The sequence below is a fragment of the Ixodes scapularis genome, unplaced genomic scaffold (genome assembly GCF_016920785.2).
Source record: "Ixodes scapularis isolate PalLabHiFi unplaced genomic scaffold, ASM1692078v2 PGA_scaffold4__175_contigs__length_147842914, whole genome shotgun sequence".
NCBI classification, from domain to species: domain Eukaryota; kingdom Metazoa; phylum Arthropoda; class Arachnida; order Ixodida; family Ixodidae; genus Ixodes; species Ixodes scapularis.
Window position 1 is genome coordinate 85,108,377 of NW_024609879.1, and position 6,000 is coordinate 85,114,376.

The window sequence follows — 6,000 nt, forward strand, 5'->3', positions numbered from 1 at the left end:
TATAACTCACCTCCACAAGCAGCATAAGTGTAACTTTCACGGCTTTTTTAAAACAAATCTGTTCGAATTAAAAATGAACACCCGGTATATATATATATATAAAAAAAAAAAATATATATATATATATATATATAGATTCTTGACGAAGGCAAGACTCTTGCCGAAACGTTGAAATAAACCTTCCGTGTTTTTGTTTCTCTGACTTGGGATTTTCACCTTTATATATATATAAACTATTCTCACTAAAATACACAGTTCAATCAATCCAAAGCGAACATAATATAACGAACACATGGTGATAATAGAAAACAACGTCGCTGATATAAGAGAAGGAGGAGGGGGAGGGGAGAAGAGAGGGGGAGGAGGGGAGAAGGAGTGAAGGAGGAGGAGGAGGGGGAGGGGAGTAATATTGCCCTGTCCTCGCCCCCAAAATAAGATCCTGGCTACGTCACTGCTGGGCACACAGCTCGCGCGAAAACTCCTTGACGTGGCTCGCCTCCATTGCTGCCGGAGAGCGCTTTTTTTTTTTTTTTTTTTCTGGCTTACAAAAAGTAGGGCAAAAAAGAAGCTTACTTGGCACTGTTTCTACAAGCTACCGCGGAGCACAGATTGCTATTCATTGCAAAAGAACTTTCAACCTTGATACTGTGAAAAAATAATCTCGATCTCTGGCGCCCGGAAACTCGCTTCGCGTTTGTTTGGGCCTGCCCGGCACCACGACAGAACAGCACAGGACATAACAGCACGCGACAAAACAGCACGGTCAAAACAGCACGGCGACAAAACAGCACAGCGTCAAAACAGCACGGCGACAAAACAGCACGCGTCAAAATAGCACGCGACGAAACAGCACAGTGTCAAAACGGCACAGCGACAGAAGAGCACATGCCAAAACAGCACGGCGTCAAAACAGCACGACGTCAAAACAGCACAGCGACAAAACAGCACAGCGTCAAAATATGACATTGACTATATAGCTAGGGGTTCCACGTTTTCAGTTTGTATTATTTGAAATTCCGCGCACTTTTTTTGGTTTTTATTTCAAACAAAAGTTTTCGGTTTATTGCGGTGAATATTCGTAGACTCATAAACTTCTCAGATATATTAGGTTTATCGACGAAAACCTCTATGCTAAGAAAATACAATATTATAAAGCGTTTGTGCAAAATGTATATTGAGTACCAAGTACTGGCCTTCTTATTTGTTGCCGTCTTTGGCAGCCGACGCGACCTGCTCGGTAAGACGCACTCCGTTATCGTCGTGTGCTCGTATTTGTTCACAGGACGAGCATGAGTTTCAGTACCACTTCGGTCGGAGAGGGAAATATTAAAATGGAGAAATTAGCAAGCATTATACTCGGTGCTTAAACATTTCGACAAAAACCCCGAGACTGGGACAAAAAGCGACGGACAAACACAAAGTATTGAGACTTTGTGTTTGTCCGTCCCTTTTTGTCCCAGTCTCGGGGTTTTTGTCGAAATGTTTAACCACCACCAGCTCGTTTGCGCCCTTACCTTTTGTTCACATACTCGGTGCGTTTTTCCCCATTTTCACGACTGCGAGAGGTGATAAGTTCGCGCCAACGGGCAGAAATGACAAGAAAACACTCCTATTTATGCCCTCCTCTAGTAGACGGAAGCTAGGGGTGTTAAACAATGTGCGGCATTTCCGGACGCTCTTGATTTCCGTTATTTGATTTCACGATTTTACGATTAAACGCTTTTCTTTTAACGAAGAATTTGGCACAAATCCCTATCAGGTGAAAAACCCAGATATCGTCCTGAAGACCCCTGCGCCTCCGGAGCTTTTGTTGAAATTGAACCGATCTCGCAGACAAGCTGAAAACTGAGAAAGGAAGTGGTCATATGGTCAGTAATGAGTAGGGTTCCGTGTTTTCAGAGTTTAGTTTTCGTCAAGCTCGGAGGGTGTTTTTCTGAGTTTATTTTTTGCCGAAAATTCTGAGTTTATCGGAGTTTATTTTTGTTTGATTCCGAATTTTCTGAAATTCGGAGCTCAATTGCGCAGTGTTTCTTATTAAAAATGGACAAATAATATCCAAATGTAAACTTATGCTGAACAACAAAGAAAAAAAAAACGCGATTGTATCAATTAATATTTTCTTCAGTTGGATTTGGCGTTGGTGCCATTACTACTGGTGATACTAATTTATCCTAGAGCAAATGTGGCACGCAAGTGTTATTTCAATAAATGTCGATACCGTAAAATCAATAACTTACTGGAGGTACTCGCTGGGAAGCCTGTATTCATTCCATGCTATTCCATCAACCTACCGCGCGGCCGCAAGTAGAGTGGAAAAGGATGAAATAGAGAAGTTTTAACTGTCCTCTTCCCCACTTTATGTAACTTCTATGGTCCATAGCTTTCACAGTTTCAAAAACACAACCTCTCCTTCCTCTCACGCACAAATAGTATGACCTAAACCGGAAACATAAACAGTGACTTTTGTCTTGACCCGATATAGTACAATGACCTGTTGTCCTGACCGAAATTTGAAAGATATGTGTGGTAGCACTTTCCCAAGACCCTTTACTCTACGCGCTGGTTAAACCATTCATTGTAAAATGTATTTGTGTGTGTGTGTGTGTGTGGGGGGGGGGGGGGGGGGGGGGGGATTGGCACATCGAAATTCAGAGTTTATCAGATAAATCTAGAATAGACGAAATTTTACCGGCGGGTGTTTTTCAAATTTATCCGAAAACACGAAACCCTAGTTGTGAGTCACATTCGCCCGCCCCCCCTACAAACACACCACTCCAAACGCCCTCGAAAATACTGAATTTTTTAGTTAAGACCGAATTTGGAAAAATGAATTCGGCGTACTTTTACCGGTTATATTCGGTTTAACCCAAAAACACTGAACCCTAAATATAGCGTTTGAAGTTAAAAAATTCACTTATCAAATGAGGCTCTGTAAAGGAATTTCGGTTCTAGGCCAATTCGTCGAAAGTTAACTCGCCGACGGCCAATTTTTCGAATCTGTTCTTTTGGAAGCAAGTTCGTAGTGGGGGGCAGTACCGAAGCCCCCGTTGGTATTCTGGCTATTTTGTAGCGTGATCTACACTGGCCGAGGTTGAGCAGTTTCGCGTGGCTCGCATAATAAGCCGTGCTCCGTGCTGCGCATGCGCGAGGAGCAGTGACGTCACACGGCGCACAGCTGGCGCGCCGGAGCCGCCGCCGCCGCGCCCGCCTCGCCGGTCTGCGCATTCCAGGGGAGTGACGTCATAGCCGCGGCAGACGCACTGGCGCCACCGCGTGCCCACCTGTGCGCCTCCGTTGCGCAATAGCCAAGTCTGAAGCTGCACCGGAGCCGCTTGATAGCGGCTCCGGTGCGGCACAAAATGAGAGGCGCTTGATAGCGCCTCTCATTTTGTGCGCATAAGCTCACGCTAGTATATCTTGGCATAGCCGAGCTAAGCCACCGCAATTTTTTTTCGAGCAGTTTTGCTCATTTTGACGCGCAAGTTTGCTGGTGATATCGTCTACAATAAATAATTCAATCGCACGGCAATGTGCTGTTGTTAATTGTTAAAAAAAACAAAAAAAAACAGAAAGCGTGTGCGGCAACAGTGTGTTCAGCCGATGGTGCAGTGTAAGGCCACAGCATTGAGGCTGCGGCATGTTACCGCCTCACCTGTTTCCACTTGATCAAGGCCCTCCCTTCGTCGGCAATAATCTTTGAATTTAACTCAAAACGTACAACTTCTCGCCTGCAAGCTCCAGCCGCGTGTTTCCAGGAGATTTTATTCACGGCGAATGAACCCCGCAGAATCGGTGCCCATGTTACACCTTAAATACGCTCCACATTAAAGTCACCTTATCTTACCGGTTCTATCAATGCATCTGTAATCGGCGCATCTCCCGCTTTTTTTTTCTGGGGGGGTGGGGGGGGGGGGGACGTTTTATGCTTAGGTGGTAATTAAGAAACGACGAGTACTATGGAACCTCACCGGTCCGCCAAAAAAACCAGGCAGTTCATAACTTGAACTTATGGATATCTTGTTCCCAATAACTTTTCCTCTTTCCCTGATACTTCAAAAAACACCAGACAACGCAGCCAAGATAGATCGACGCGAAGGTGTCCCCTCTAACTACCTAATCTCTTCAGAGATGAGCGTAGTTAAGTAGTAGTAGCTACTGCTATCTTTATTTGTTTTTAGCAGTCGCACAGCAGCAGCAGCACTCGGCACACTGACCTGAGTGCGATCCCGTTGCCGCCAGCGTACAGGTTTTTTTATTGTTTCTCCACTAGGTGTTAAATAATGCCATGCAATGTTCAACCCTTTTTGTTTACATTATGTTTTGTTTTCATAAAACGCTACATATTACAGACAGACTTTTTACATGCCTGCTGTTTTGTCGTTGTGCTGTTTTGACGCCGTGCTCTTTTGTTACGTGCCTTTCTGTCGCTGTGCCATTTTGACGCCGCGCTGTTTTGTCGCGTGCTATTTTGCCGCGTGCTGTTTTGTCGTGTGCTGTTCTGTCGCGTTCCCGGGCCGGCCCACCGGTGACGTAAGCGGGTGGAGAAGACTAGAAATGTTTTTATTGTTGTGAGCAGAGAGTCGCCTCCGGGGAACCCTCGCGGCCGACGTACTTTAAAAATTCATGAACTTCAAGGGAAAAGTTTTATTTTTATTAAATATTTTGTGTGCCAGTTGAGAAAGGGTTATGGATACGGTCTGCCAATTTCCAACGAAGTGGAAAACTGCCAAAAAAATTGCCGGAGTTCCCGTGGGAAAAGCTTGTCGAACGGTCACTAAAACACTTGACTACGATTTGAATTCGCCACCAACTGCTCTCTCAGCACCTGCCACTGCTCGAAGAAAAAAAAGAAAAAGAAAAAAAAGTTTTTTGTATGTATCTGTATTTGTATCCCAGGATACTTCTTTACCGTTTCTGTCGAAGTATCTCGGTGATAACTTGTTGCATTGAAGAGAAGTAAGTGTCTATGAGTATTTGCATTTTGGCATTCAAACACACGTATCTCAGTATTTGTACTTCGCAATACTTTTTTGAGTATCTCAGCCCAGCCTCGCCTACAGCTCGGATAATCAAATAGAGCACAAAATATTATTCAGATTCTTGCTTCGGGCAAGTACCAAAAAGACCTTCGGAAACCACGAGTTAAAATTCGCTCGTCGACTGCGCTTGCCACGGCATCGTCTGAACTCCCGGGCGATGCTGCGATGTGGCCGATGTTGCGCAAATACAAGTCGCGAGAAAAAAAAAAACAAACAAACATAAATTGGTGGTATATGGCGGCGGCTGCGATAAGACAAAACCAGGGACCGACACTCCCGAGGAGGGCGCGCAATGGACCTTTTCCAAATACCGACGGCACCAGGCGGTGGCTGCACGAACTAAAAATCGAGGGAGTGACCTACCTGCGCTACCAATCAATAATGAGAGCTACGCTACCAGTTGCTTCGCTCTCTGAGCAGCGTCGCGTGCCCAACGCGACTTTAAAGAGGGAAATCCGTAGCGTCCACCCAAACGTCGTGTTTTTCTTTCCGTCTACTTTCTTTTTTTGTGTAACACAATTATATATATGCTGCAATTACGTGTTCTACTCGTCGATTTACAGCCTCATTCCGAATTTCCTCGATTTTTTCGTGCCGATTTCCACCGCTTGGCATCGGGCGCTCGCGCGTGCGCAGAACGCTTCTCGGAAAAGGTCCATTATCATCTCGGCCGTGCGCCACGCCTCCGTCCCGTAGCACTATCGCCGCTCGCGTCCACCTTCGTCGAGCTTCACCTCTTTGCACCGGTGTGCTAGGAAGAGCAGCGGCTGACGGGGAAGAACACCTGGGTTAGCTCGATATGGGCTCGGAAAGCACCGTTGCAGGTCGACCTGTTTTGGCCTTCAATGTAGGTTCCTCGCAAGTCCCCCTAGTTGCCGTACTGGCGCGACAAAGGCAGTGGTGGTGACGCAAAATGTGAAGCGTTAGCTTGGATAAACAATTACGCACACATCTGGAGACT